The 15,000-nt window shown below is 45.1% G+C and overlaps 1 protein-coding gene and 2 long non-coding RNA genes across 4 annotated transcripts in view; all 3 read right to left on the bottom strand.

Annotated features, from left to right (window-relative positions):
* LOC135828397 (uncharacterized) overlaps window positions 1-1,788 on the bottom strand; it is a 21,356-nt gene extending 19,568 nt beyond the window's left edge. Inside the window, exon 1 of one of the 2 annotated variants that reach the window (XM_065340845.1) lies at window positions 1,529-1,788. The gene's annotated coding sequence lies outside the window, so the exon portion shown is untranslated. The remainder of the gene's footprint in view (window positions 1-1,528) is intronic. The other variant, XM_065340844.1, reaches the window with a different exon arrangement.
* Window positions 1,789-6,197: 4,409 nt separating this feature from the next.
* Window positions 6,198-8,373, bottom strand: LOC135828187 (uncharacterized). The gene is made up of 2 exons (XR_010555583.1): window positions 8,009-8,373; window positions 6,198-6,839 (listed from the first exon to the last, which is right to left on the bottom strand). It is a non-coding gene; the product is annotated as an uncharacterized LOC135828187 (long non-coding RNA).
* Window positions 8,374-14,939: 6,566 nt separating this feature from the next.
* Window positions 14,940-15,000, bottom strand: part of LOC135828404 (uncharacterized) — a 7,399-nt gene continuing 7,338 nt past the window's right edge. Inside the window, exon 3 of the long non-coding RNA XR_010555654.1 lies at window positions 14,940-15,000. This exon is cut by the window's right edge and continues 737 nt beyond it. This is a non-coding gene — a long non-coding RNA (uncharacterized LOC135828404).

Raw genomic sequence — 15,000 nt, 5'->3', positions numbered from 1 at the left:
TGGCCGGGAGGGTGAATAATCAGTGCGGGGGGGGGGGGGGGGGGGGGGGACGATAAACAATCATTTTTTTACTTAACCGTATAGTGTATATTACGGTTTCCGTTCGTATCTGAAAAAATCTAGCCTAAACCATTCTCAAAAAATAGTGGAATTCTGGCCTGGCTGTTCTTCAGCACTCCATTTATCTGGTGCCCGGCAGTACTCTACTCGATGTTCAAAGCTATCAGGTTAAGCTCCATTTCCTCTGTGCTGCCCTGATGAATTCACAAAGGACGGAACAGTTCTGTCCGCAGATCGAGTATTTCTCTCCTGCTCTTGTAGTAGTTGAGCACTCTCATGTAGCATAGTGGCTTTGCTGTTTGCATTATGCAGAACTCACTGACTTGTCAGTTTGAGCACTCTGGCAAAGAACGCTCGGGCCTAGTTTGAAGTTGGTATGTTTTTCATTGATATCAGGTTCAGCCATATTTTTTCTGTGCTGCGCTGATGAGTCCACAAAGGACGAAACAGATCGAGTAATAATTATAGTATACAATCGTGGACAGTACTGTCGGGCGGCGTTACACATATTATTTTTTAAACAGGTCCACGAACAAATAGAACATTCGTGTGGATCGCCGTGTGTTTTGATCATGGATAACCTACACGACGGACACGTGTTTGTAGTGTTCACGTGTTCCTACGCGCTGTGGCATTCCTTGGCCACTCCAGACATTCATGATGCATGTAGTAGTAGTAGTACATCGTGATGTTATGCATGTAGCATGTGCCGTTTCCCGCGCGCGCGTGAAACGGACTTGGCGGCTTTTAGTTGCTGTGCATGGTTTGACTCGGGACTCTTGTTGTTTTGGACTGAAGAAGAAACAATACTACAGTGTTCTTTTTGTGCAGACTTCTCAATGCCTCGCTGAGAGCAATGAGTTGCGAGCGCAACCTTACCCAACTTGATTTCTCTAACACCAGTTCTACCCCAAACTACACTGGCCACATTTTTAGCCTACCCCCCCTCTACACTCTACGGGGCAATGTGTCCCCACTTGACTGCGAGTAGCTGCATACCCTGATTGGTTTTGTTGCTCACACTCCTACTAATAATCTAACTATGCATCGCCAGTTTGAATGAACTTACAATTAATGTCATTGGTGGGTAGCTGGTATTAGCGCTCCAACTAGTCCAGTCCAGTGTCTGCGTAGAGATAAAATCCACAAGTGTTTGTATACGAGCATACAATGGCCTTTTCGACGACATTCAAACACTTGTGGATGTTACCTCTACACAGACACTGAATGGGACTAATCAATTATTTTGCTGGCTGTGTTTTCCCGGCATACTTGCGACTTGTGGCCTATTTCTAATTGGCGACTGATTACTTGCAACCCCTTCAACAATCAACAACACAGCTGAGAGCCGGTTGGTCGAAATGTGCAGGCCTTTGCTAGTACAAGTACATGACTGTGCTACGAATGCAGTGATCAGAGTCTGAGTGAGAGGCCTGCCCTGCTGGAGGAGTGATTTCCGTAATCTTACGTAGTGCAGCGTAGCGTGTCCAGATCGAGCAACGACTTACGTTACTTCATAGGTGAACTCCGGATCATATCACGCGCGTTAGCTAAATCCAGGGGACAGCAGCAGACTGGCCAAGCTAGGTTATTTGTAGAGGCTTTGCATTGAGATGCCTGCTCTTCACTTCAGGGACAACGTGAAAACAATCAAGCCTTGGATCACAACAAAAAAAGTGTTACTGCCGAGTGCAGTGATCGATGCTTTCAAGAATGCAGCGCTCTGGACGTTTATTATTGTCATCTACATGAGAGCCGGCACTAGTACTAGAGTAGTAGTAGATGACCTAGTCTCTAGATCTACAAGTTCCATGTCAAGAGTACAGAATCTAGCCTTCTTAGACTTAGTTCTAGGAGTAGGAGCACGACATGTAAGTTAGTGCGATATCGGATGCCGTTCGAGTTTCTGTTGTGCAGGGTAGCTCGACTGCGACCGTAGCTCCGGTGACACGGGCCGCGACTCGCGACTCGCGTCTCGCGAGCCCATGTCATGAGATCATGATGTGACTGACCCAGCGAATTGGGCTTCCCCAGCCGGCCCCAGCGCGCCCTGACTCGAGTGTCACCCGCGTCCATCGGACAGGGGACTGAGCACCTGTGATAGAAGCGGTTCGACTTGTCTGTACGCCTGGTACTAGTGGTAGATCTACACATGAGTCTAGTTGCGCCCTGGCCTGGTGACAGGCACTGGTGAGTGGTGTAGTGCACTGCAGCAGTGGTGCTTTCCCCACAACAGCGAAGTCTTGGCTGTGTTGGGGAAAACACCAGGGACGACTATGGACGACACCAGGAACGGAGGGACGTGCTCATGCTGCATTCTACACATGTGCGTGTGTAGATGTTTGCATGTGAATTCATGGTGGTGAACTAATGTCGTAATGACCTCTTCTCTTTACACAATTTCAAAATACAGTGTACATGCACATACACATACCTAAAAAGGAAGGTTGTAGTGCGGTCTCTGTTTTCGAACACAGTGTCCTCCTCCTTGTTTCATGCTGTCAATCTAACATTGTTAGATTGACAGCATGAAACAATTGTTACAATTGCGTGAACTACAACAAGGTTTATCTATTACTGGTTTACCAGTTTTGGATTATAATGTACACACCTGTATTTGAGGATTTCCCAAGGGCCAAAGACATACATGTACATGTAATTATTTCATTTTTTTAGTTCTGGACGGCTGCAGGGTGGGGCTACATGTACATGCACATGTAACCTTGTAGGTTAGAAAACAAAAGGATTGCCAATGTACAGCATACCGGTACCGTTCAGTTCAAGAAAATACAGTCATAATGTACCAGTACAGCTCATATCACATGACGTACATGTCCATGACGTACATGTTGTATGGGCTGAGCGTTCCAGAATGTTCCAGGACTCAATAGTAGGCCTTGACGGATTATGCTAATATTTTCGTGAAATTATGCTTTTCGCATTGCTGAAAAAATTGCAGAATTATGCTACAAGTATTTTTATGCTAAAAGTTGGTTGCTCCAACGAGGAGCACACGCTTCTTGCCGAACTTGACACTTGATTGACTCACGACTGCCATCCGGAGCACACGAGGAGCACGTCGCACCTTCGGCTCGGCAAACCTGAAAGAAAGCACCACTCCCTGCTCAATACACAGTGTTTCGGGGAATTCACCCCTCATCAGTTGAGCTTGAGTAGGCTGAGGAAGATTGTGCCTGAAAAGCACCACGTATACAGTGGTCCCTCTATAATCCGGCACCATTGGTGCCACGGAAATCTGCTGGATTAGGGAGGGTGCTGGATTAACAAATCTGATCTACTGCTGCAATGTGCATGAAGAGGACATTTGGCTACTGAAAATTGTGCTGGTTTATCGAGGGTGCTGGATTATAAAGTGCCGGATTAGAGAGGGACGACTGTATACTGTTCTCCAGGCCAAAGTTCGGCAAGAAGCGTGTGCTCCTCGTTGGAGCAACCAATTTCATGACCAATACCGCCGAAGTCGCAACTTCTAAGTTCGTTTATGCTAAAAGTTATCATTATTATGCCGCATTATGCTCACATACATGTATCCTGCTAATGTATATAATCAAGAGTGCATAAACAAGAGTATGCAACTGTGGTGATGGGTCAGTGCGCGGCGCGCTGCCTTCATTACGTAACTTGCCTTCATCACGCTCTGAAAGCATGCATTCAAACTCACAATTTCTCGTACGAGCCCATCCGTTTTTGCTCGATTCGTTCCAGTACCTACGCGATCTCTAAATTCTGGCGCGTGAACTCCAGTTCCGTACGAAAGTTCATTTCAAACCAGAGGGAAAGTGCGGTGTTTGATTTTCCGCATTGCGCGGACTGCAGCTGAATGATGTAATGAAGGCAGCGCGCCGCGCATCTGGCCCATAGAAAAGAGATCACAGTTGCATACTCTTGTTTATGGACTCTTGATATAATGGTTCTGTGCAAAATAACAGGGGAATTTTTTTGTAGAGGGCGTTGTACTGTAGTAGCAAAAGATCAACGGGGTCAACGCACCGTCCGACCTACACGTACATTTAGAAAAGCGATCCTGTCAGCTTTTCTATTATTGTGTTCACATGGCAAGAAAAACGACATCGCTATGCTACGTAAGTTTCTACGTAAGGTGCTCGGTATTTCACTTAGGCTACGTAGGTCTCTACGTAATGTGCTCGGTATTAGATCTACCAACGGGTGGTAGCCGCGTGCTGTGCACGTGCACGGCAGCCGGCAGACATTGTGTTGCAGTACAGTGCAGTCCGTGTTCGGATGTGCATACGCGAGGAACTTCCTTCCTTCTTTGGAACTGCTTCTTGTATAAGCTGTTTCGGATATTTTGGTCTCCTGGCCTGGCTTATTTCGTTTCGGCGCTGCTGAGATCTCCTTTCGCGGAATATTACTCAATGACAGGTGAGTTGACCAGTTCCCTTTGATTCATTTGCTTGTTTTGACTCTTTCATTTACGAAAAGTGTCCTGATTTTGAGCGGAATGCAATAAAATTAATAATGGAAAAGCTGACACGATCTCTTTTCTAAATTAAATTTAGCTTTTCCGCTGCCGAGGCCTCCTTTTACGGAATACTCGATGACAAGTGATCTCTGAGTTGACCTGTTTCCTTCGATTCATTTGCTTATGCTCACCCTTTCATTTACGGAAACGTGTGCTGATTTTATTCGGATTTAGATCCATTTTTATCTCTTTGTCCTTGTCTACAGTGTGCGAAGAACGCGAGTTCACCTTCTTGACGGTAAGGCTCATGTTAGATGTGTTGTCGAAATACTCATATTCATTGCACATTGGTACGTTACAAGTAAGGCACTGGTCAGTGGCATACTATCGTTGGCAGTTCCCAATCTGGAGGGAAAGGTTCAAGGACCCATTGAACGAGTTTGCAAAATAAATTCGCATACGGTATCAGGGAAAATCTCCATTGTAGAGAGGTTCAGTACACTTGTTTGCTTCATACGAAACAAGCCAATGGGTGCAGTCTCGTCTCGTGAAGATCTCGTACTTGTGTGATTGGATTTGTTTACTCGAGTCTAGGCTGTTTGATTTATTATTATTTGTGAGTACCGCCGAGATTGCACTGCCCCAAATAAAGTTTCGTGCTGCCAAAGCAAGAATTACGATCTGCAATCTGTTTGTAGTACCTGCAAGAATGTGCTGTACATGTATCGTACTTTCTCTATTGCTGTTTCAGTTGCCGTCATGTTGCTAAAAAAACGTTCAGTAGAGAGGTTCTGCAGAAGGAAAATTCGAACGAAGTTTCGCGACAGTCCTTGCGAAAGTGTGTACGAATTTTTGCACGAACTTTGCTTTCTGCACATTTTCGTAGTTTGCGCGGGCCAAGTGCACGTACGCCATGACCCGATCTCACGAAATTTCCTACGACAGTTCATTTCGTGTTCCCTGCAAGTTTCGCGTCCAAAGTTGCGAAAGTTCGTGCGAAGTTTCGCACTTCATGACGTAGAACGAAAGTTTGTACGAATTTTCGTTTTGCAGAACCTCTCTAGTGACTCATTTGTTTCCAGTCCGTGCGCCAGATTCAAAATATCGCACTCTATCCGTGTTTTTTATTTTCCAGAGTCAGTGGACTTTGAACTTTTTGAGCTATTTCTTGAGAATTGTTAGTTTCTAGTCATTGCAAGGTGGGCCTTACAAGGCCCTTTTTCGTTCGAGTTCAGACCTGACACGCCGTCCATCGCCGGATAAGGCAAACTTCTATCCTCAGTTTCGAACGTTTTCTCGCGGGGTGCTTCTGTCCCATGCAGCATCACGTCTTCTCCGACTGTCGAAATTTGAATTTTTCTTTACGCAGGACTTTAGCTTAGTGCCGTCAAGTATTTCAGGCACGCGTAGTAACACCCACTACAACATCCAGAAGAACAAGCCTTAGTCTTTTAGTATGTGGTCTCTCGCCGGTGTCCAAGACCAAATAGCACCACAACGACCAATTTTCTAACCTCTGTTTTTCTCGTTATTTACATGTATATGGAGGACAGCTGGAAACATGTAGCACTCACAATGAACACATCAGGACGGTGTAATAATGCCACTCAGCTACACCCTGGGAGTGTATGCATTCCTGTCTGCGAGTTATGCCAAGCAACTCGTCTGGACACCAGTGCACACATCCAACAAATGCAGAATATTGGAATATTTTGGTAAAATAGTGAACGGCGAAAGACAAAAACCCAAATTGCAGCCACCTACAGACTAATATCCACATACGCTGGCTGTGTAAAGGAGTGTCAATGAGAATCTTCATTGCGTTACTACAGAAGTGTATGAAACGGAACGTAGCGGACAAGCTCAAAAGTGCACGCCGAGCCAATATAGGCGGCATTGCAGCACATGTAAGACAGTTATGGACAAACAGGCACAGATGAAGTGTTCCCACTATGAAACGGTCTCAGCAGTTCCAAGAAGTAAGAACAGGACAATAGCATAGAATGATGTCTTTTGCAAGAAGTGCTACGAGGCACAGCTAGAATAGATAATAGTTGACAGCAGTGCAAGCATTCACAACAAAGCTATTACAGCTGATCGCTTGTCACACTCAGATCTGCGATAATCCTCTGGCTGAGCTAACAGCAGTACTGGGAGAACACATGGATGTTTGCACACTAGCACAAAGAAGCGAGTCATTCCCCTTCTGCGGAAAGGCTGCAATACCCAAGGTCCTCTTCGTGCTGTTCTCACACAATGCCAAGACGCGTTAATACCCAAGGTCCTCTTCGTGCTGTTCTCACACAATGCCAAGATGCGGTGGAGCACGATCTACCTGAGAAGACACACAGATCGCACAAGATAAGGCAGCATTTTAAGTTTTTAACGACAGTAGGAATAATGCATGAAACACAGAAAGTAATTCAATGGAAAAAGTGCTCCGCTCTTTATATACTATACTTTTCCAATGTTATACAGATAATACACTGAACTCCATGGAAGTGGATTTGGTTGTCCCTATTAGTATAATTGCAGTGGGTGCTGCTTCACTTGAACCATATTTTGGTTCCAGTGAAGCAGCACTCACTGCAATAACTTGCAGAAAAATTTCTCAATCGCATTGTCGCGCATCGCGTCGCAGAAGTGATATCATACATCGCGCTTTAGAATGTTGGCATGGCTGGGCATCACTGCCGGTAGTTCTGCCAAGAGGACGTAACCCGGATTATTAACCCCTGGTGGATCGGTTACACACAGAAACGCAGCAGGTTCGAGGCAGTGTCTGCATGCGATACACCATGCACACAAACCTTCATAAGGCTCTTATGAGAAAAAGCGCGCTTTCAATCTGAAAACCACAGCAGATCGTTGCGCACTGCCCCAGCCGGTACCCCAGTTTGTCGCTACATAATGTGGGCAGCAAGCCCCTTCAGACCCCTCGTGCAAAGTTGCATGCTCTTGGGGCTATGGACTCTTGGTTCAGCCACCAAAATATGAATGCAGTGGAGCTGCGTCAGCGGCGTACATGAAACGAGACAGCATTCGGTTCGTTTTAATCGATAATATCGACAGAGAATATATTATTACAATGACACCAAGAGAAGCTTTCATGGCAATTAAGGCCAGCATGTCCATCCGCAGCCATGCAGCAGCAGCAACGAGGGTGCATCTCAAGAGAATACAACTACAAGTCCATACCCACTAAAATGTCATGCAAATTTTACAATATACAGAGTGTCAAGACATACAAATTTCGCACTTTCAGATTCCTCAACAGTACCATCCTAAGCACAGGCACACTAAACGGGAAGAGAACACATTTATTTATGACATCGTATTCCTTTGCATGCTTCTTTCTTCTTGTTGTGCTATTTTCAACAAGGCAACACTTGTGCTCGTAAAAATACTAAAAAACAATTTTGAGATTCCACTTAGTGCCATCGGTTATTCCAGGCAGGAATGCTCAAACCATTATCATCTCACTACACAACAATATGTACTTACTAATATCCGCCATGAGAGCTTGGTGTCCGGAGCTCTTGGAAAGCTCAGTTCGTCTACTTCTCGATGCCAGTCGGCGAAACCAGCAAATCGTGGAGAGCAGTTTCTTCCATAAATAAAGCCCAAGATGGCGTTTGCGATTCAAATTTTCTACTCGGCGTCAAAGCACAACATTGAACTCATCATCTTCCATTGCTGCAAAGGCAAAGGAGCGAAGACAGGCCGCGAGAAAGGCCAAAACAATTGCCAAATTTCTCCCCCAACTGCCATTGTCGTCATCATCTTCACCAACACAGTTTTGTGCAGACTTTTTCCCGCGGGATCGGACCCAGGAAAATGAAAACGGCCCACTCAGTGGCCTGGCGCACGGACTGTTTCATACGAGACTAGTCAATGAGTTGGTGTGGCTTAGAATCTTTCGCTGTAGAAGAAATCTATTTGTATGTCTATTGGAGAAATAATTGTGTTCACTGGTTATAAATAGGCTAAGACAAACTCACAGAATAAAATACCATCGGTCCCTTAGTGTTCGTCCTAAAGAGGTTCGACTGGATATCATTCATACTCACCAAAAGATGTGTAAGATTTTATTATTTATGGAGTGCCTTGTTTATCTCTCAGTACCTCCAAGCATAGCCTTGCCCCTTTTACCCTAAGGATCAGTGTAGTTGTTGGAACGAGGTGTCGGACTTAGCAATGTATTTGTTTACATTTTAATACATGTTTATTGTTCCTCCTTTGCTGTATTTTAGAAAATCGTGGACTAAAAATTTGAAGTCATTGAACTACTTCCAAAAGTTGTATCGACATCAACAGGATTACGATTTCAGTGCAATATGATGCAGGATGACCTTATCACGATAACCCATGATTATAAACCATTATAAACACAGAATCAACAAAAACATCTGCGACACGCACCTGGTTACATTTCTCAAATAAATCTGATCCAGGGTGGGGAAATCTGAAATATCTGAAAGGCAAGACAATTTTATGACAGAGTCATGAAATTCTGCTACAGCAACATGCACAGAATGACCTCCATATAAAAAAAGTATCACCACGGTCCATCACTACTCACATGTTTCCCCGCAGAAGAACATGCTAGCCTAGTGCCATTTTCTGCAAGAAAAGGCTTGCACCTCAATGCGTATAATACGGTATTGATATGATGTGAAGGCCATCATTTACATATTGATATAGGGCATTCCATTGATTGGTGACAGAAAAACAAAAGAAATTATAGCAATAAAAACTGCTTTATGGCAGTTTTCTAAAAAAAGTTATTGTGTTCTAGTCCATGGACCCCGTCTAAAAAGTAAGAAATTAACGAAATGTGACAGCCGAAAATTAAAATTTCACACAAAACCTCACAATAATCACACACAGAATGAAAAGCTACATGTAGAAGACCTTTTCCCCTCGTGATCCTCTTTCCTATGCATGCATGACATGCATGTTGCCAATTGTTGGTGTAGTACAAGTTTAGTGTTGAAAGCAGCATTTCAAGTGTTGTGATTATTGTGAGGTTTTGTGTGAAATTTTAATTTTCGGCTATCACATTTCGTTAATTTCTTACTTTTTAGACGGGGTCCATGGACTAGAACACAATAACTTTTTTTAGAAAACTGCCATAAAGCAGTTTTTATTGCTATAATGTACATGTGCATGTACATGTGCATGTACATGCACATGTACATGTACATGTACAATGTCATGTACATGTACATGACATTGTACATGTAGCTACGACCGTCACTGGTTGTAGTGGACTGGACATGATTGTTATCAAGGGAGTCGTAAACCTACGACTTCCTAGTGCATCTACTTGTACTTGTAGAACATGTACAACTGTATGGAAATTGATGAGAACAGGCGGATTATTCCAATTTTTGCGATTTGTATGCAATTTGCCTCGAATTATGCGATTATACGATTTTGGTAGGAATGCGCTGATCGGAATAGGCGAAGTGGTCCGTCGAATTATTGGCAAGGCGATCATTAAAGTCGTTGGACCAGCCGTGGAGAGTGCTGTTGGATGCCTACAACTCTGTGGAGGTCAAGCGGGTGGTGTAGAGGCTGCCATCCATGCAATCAAATTGACCTACGATGATGACGAGACGGAGGGTGTCCTATTCGCAGATGCAGCCAACGCCTTCAACTGCATCAACCGTGCAGTATGCCTGCGCAATGTGCAGCGACTATGTCCGGAGCTGGCACCAGCAATTATCAACACTTACCGGTCACCTGCTCAACTCTATGTTGGAGGAGAAGTTATTATGTCATCGGAAGGCACAACGCAGGGCGACCCCCTTGCGATGCCATTGTATGCACTAGGTACGGTGCCTCTCATCAGGGAAGCCTCAACTGCTGGCACAATACAGTCATGGTATGCAGATGATGCCACATCAGCTGGATTCCTGCGCAGGATACGTACATGGTTGTCCATCCTGATCGATCGAGGCAGCAAGTACGGCTACAACATCAATCCGTCCAAGTCGTCCTGCTTGTCAAGCCTCGTTTCCTGGAATTGGCAAGAGAACTCTTTGCCAACTCTGGGGTTGACATCAGGACGGATGGTTATCGTCATCTCGGTGCTGGTCTGGGCACAGATCAATTCTGCTCTGAGTACGTGTCCCAGAAGGTCGCGTCGTGGTGCAACGAAATACACGTCTTGGCCTCAAGCAGCCTATGCCGTCTTCACTCATGCCCTATGGCAGAAGTTGTCTTTTCTGGCCAGGACAATGACTGCTATCAATGATCTCCTTGTGCCCCTGGAACAAGCCATCCGCCTCATCTTTATGCCAGCACTCACTGGTCGCCAAGCTCCGGGTGAAAGCGAGCGCACGATGCTATCGCTCCCCTGTCGCAATGGTGGTCTGGGACTCATCATCCCCACCGGTTTATCCAGCCAGTACTCCGCCTCTGTCTCCATCACCAAACCACTAGTGGAGAGGCTACTGAAGCAGGAGGAATCCACTGAAGCCATGTTTGCTGCCATAAAAGCCGCCAAGTTGGATGTACGTGTGACTACACGACATGATCAAGCTGTGGCCCTGTCCTCCTTCAGGGACCAGCTCAGTCCGGACGACCAAAGGATCTTGGATCTGGCTGCGGAGAAGGGTGCCTCAAGTTGGCTCACGTGTCGGCCATCTCGCCGCTTTCAGTTCACGATGCCGAAGTCGGGATTTCGCGATGCTTTGTGCCTACGATACGGCTGGACCCCTCCCCGACTGCCAACCCATTGCGTCTGCGGCAAGCAGTTTGACACGAAGCATGTACTGTCGTGTTCAGTTGGTGGCTTCCCTGGAATGCGGTACAATGAGATTCGCGACCTCACTGCCAATTTGCTGCGGGAAGTAGCCCACGATGTCTGTGTGGAGCCTGCACTGGAGCCCCTGTCTTCCCTTTCTTTTCCCTTTAAGAGTAACTCTCCATCACTGTAACATGATACTATATACAGTCAGAAAGTGCAATAACTAGGCACAAAACTGACAAGAGTACTGAGACATTCGACGTCCTGACACCTAGCTTCAACACATCTCCTTGCACACCTGATGAGCCGTCACGAACCATACGGCGAAACGTACGTCGTGTGAAACAACTTGTTTTGTAGTAAACTAGTCCATCACAATGTCATGCATGAGGAGTACTGTAGGAGTTTGGCTTTCGGCTTGTACAATTCGTTTTCGCAAAGCTTCCCTTTCTTTAACCGCAATCAGTAATACAAGCTGGATCGACATTTGCGTACACTGGATTCATGTATTGTTTTATTGCACATTGTCTCCACAGTTTTACAATACATGAATACAGTGTACGCAAATGTCGATCCAGCTTGTATTACTGATTGCGGTTATCAAATTGTTGTCTCCTCGCCGTTTGTTCAAATATTCCCTTTCTTTACTTATCTTTGATATTTATGACCCACCCAAGTTGGGTGGTGTGCTGCTTTGCTGCTTCGAATTGTAGTTAGACCGCTTTGTCAAATATCGTACTGGTCTCGTCATCGTCCAGTAACAATCGACATTCTTTGTTCCGTTGAGACTGCAGCTTTTGCTCGTTTTCGTTGCGCTTGCCTTCCACTCTTTGGTCTTTCCATAACCTTGAACCTTCCAAGTTGGAAGGCTGTCGGTTAGCGCTACGGAGATGTGTTGAAGCTAGGTGTCAGAACGTCGAATGTCTCAGTACTCTGTCAGTTTTGTTCCTAGTTATAGCACTTTCTGACTGTATATAGTATCATGTTACAGTGATGGAGAGTTACTCTTAACTCGTATCCACATGTCCTTTTCTCTTCTACAATTATTATTATTATTTAATATTATTATGTCGTTGTCGTCGTCAGCATCTTCCTCATCTCTCTCCTCCTCTTCATCATAATCATAATCATCAACATCAACAGCCATTGGAACGTCAAAGGGAGCATCATCGTAGCAGGCAGCGCCATTAACGGACGTGCCTTTGGTATTGACATCTACATTGGCCTCGTCTGGAATGGCAGTAGCGGCAAGGAATGTCAGGTCGGTTTCATTGTCACGTAATTCCAAAGTATGTACTGGTTCTAGTAGTTGGTTGGTTGGATTTATTTAAAGTCGTACAACAAACAGGCATGTCTGCCTCCTTATATGAAGACGACTTCTGGCAGTAAAACATTTTAAAGAAAAGAGAAAGGAAAAAAAAGAAAAAAAGAAGATAAGATCAAGAATGTATAGACTGAGCATACAGCTAGCCGGAGACTGAGCATACAGCTAGCCGGAGACTGAGCATACAGCTAGCCGGAGACTGGGCATACAGCTAGCCGGAGACTGAGCATACAGCTAGCCGGAGACTGAGCATACAGCTAGCCGGAGACTGAGCATACAGCTAGCCGGAGACTGAGCATACAGCTAGCCGGAGACTGAGCATACAGCTAGCCGGAGACTGAGCATACAGCTAGCCGGAGACTGAGCATACAGCTAGCCTCGGCATGTATCAGAGCATCAGGATTACTGTAGTTGGTTTGGAGGTGACAGCGTTGCGAATGACCGTGGGGCCTCGACGTCTGTCTCACCGTCCAGGAGCAACACTGACTCACGCTGCTATCTGGTGTTCATGAGGTATTTGTCGCGCTGGAAACGGAGCGTCTCTGTAAGTTTGTATCCCTGGTGATGTTTGTGCCTGGAGAGCACTAACATCACCAGGGATCACCGTCTATCTTGATACCCCTCCTCAAGTCTGGCAACGTGGTAAGCGTCTATCTTGATACCCCTCCCCAAGTCTGGTAACGTGGTCAACGTCTATCTTGACTTGATACTCCTCCCCAAGTCTGGTAATCCGAAGCTCTGTCAGAACTATGGCACAATCGACCTTATCACTAGCATACATTATAGTCTGAAACTGTTCATCTCTGCACCTGCGTTATAGTCTTGGCCCACTTTCACCACACCAAAGGCTGCACACGTAGTGATCATGAACATTCTTAACTATGGTATGGTGTGATTCCTGGCTATGGTGCGGTGGATATCGGCGCAGTGTGAACAGCTGGACAGTTTCGAATTATTTTTCAAGTAGTCGCGTTCGTCGCAGCTGGTAGGAAAAAAGAACGATGGAAAGAACTTGTGATTCCTTATGAGTGTTGTGCGACAACTAGTTAAGATCATTTTTTTCATCGTTCTTTCTTTTCCATAATGTATTTGTTTTACTTTTATAGTGTTTTCGCATCGTTTCCATCGCTTAACATTTTCGCTTCAGCTAGTCCTCGTTGTTGCGATATCAAAAGTTGTTGTCTCCTGGCCGATTATTCATGTACATTGCACATTGTACAAAAATTCGCTGTGTGTAGTCCTCTGTCAATTTGCGTTGTACTCTAAGACCTTAGTACTCACAACAACCATGTAGTTATTCTCCGGCTGAAATTCGGAATATCTCCCTTGCTTGTCATGAGCAATGCTCTGACCACTGTTGTGAGCTGCCTTTCGAGTGAACAATTTGTCAGCACCCTCTAGGTTCAGCCTGATTCCATAGCTCAGAGGTTGGAGCATTGCTCATGATAAGCAAGGTCCCGGGTTCGAGTCCTGGTGGGTCTGGCGTTTTTTTCTCTTTTCAGGCAATTCACTTCCCCGACTGATCCTTTGAATTTGGAGTTCTCCCAATCCTTTCAAAATTTATCTGTTTAACGATGGCAATAAACATAATCCGCTGAAGTATTGGATGCGCACTCCAATAGTCTTCCAGTTTGAAAGGTTCCAAGTTATAGAAATAACCTAAGAAGGGGGCTGATTGCCAGTTAGTTGTAGAAAGTCAGTATCGTTGGTCAGTGTCGTACAATGTTATCGCATGAGCTGATTGTAAAGTAACTGGTGGTGTTCGTGGATATTATAGCGTAACGTGTAGCTCTTTGTTCCTCTTTTCTTCTTGTTAATTAATCCTTGGCTCCCCGATTCACCCTAGTCTAACAAAAAATGGAGGTCATACTTTTCCATGTTAAGAAAACAGCGAAGGACAATGTCTCTCCACTGTGCATTTACTTGTCTACAAAGTGTGTCGTGAAACAGCTACAGTAGAATGTACATGTACATGTCCATGTGCATGATCCTGATGATGGCTCCTGGCCAAAAATGAGAAGGAGAATTATTGTAATTTGCAGCGCAGAGACCACTTGTATTAAATTGAAGATGGTGTGTGTGTATGTGCGTGTAAGGTTGTCCTCTTTTAAAATGAAGTGGCTGCAGCGGAGCTTGTGCACATTACGAAATGTGCATGTGCATGTGCATGCTACTTGTGAGAATTCTTCGCCAGAACAACAATCACATTCCATTCACATACGTCGTGTAAAGCGAAGGCATTGCACACTGCGTACTGATGACTTCCATCGACGTCATCATGACGTCACACTCTCACATATGGTTGATATTTGTTACGCCTCTAGACAGCTGTTTCGCTCCTTCGAGCTCATCAGTAGAAAGACTCGATGCCTCTTTTACGGGCAAACAAAAGTACAATTCAATACCATCATATGG

The sequence above is a fragment of the Sycon ciliatum genome, chromosome 12, assembly GCF_964019385.1.
Source record: "Sycon ciliatum chromosome 12, ocSycCili1.1, whole genome shotgun sequence".
Lineage (NCBI taxonomy): Eukaryota > Metazoa > Porifera > Calcarea > Leucosolenida > Sycettidae > Sycon > Sycon ciliatum.
The sequence above is the reverse complement of the archived record's forward strand: the minus strand, read 5'-3'. Positions and strand labels throughout refer to the sequence as shown.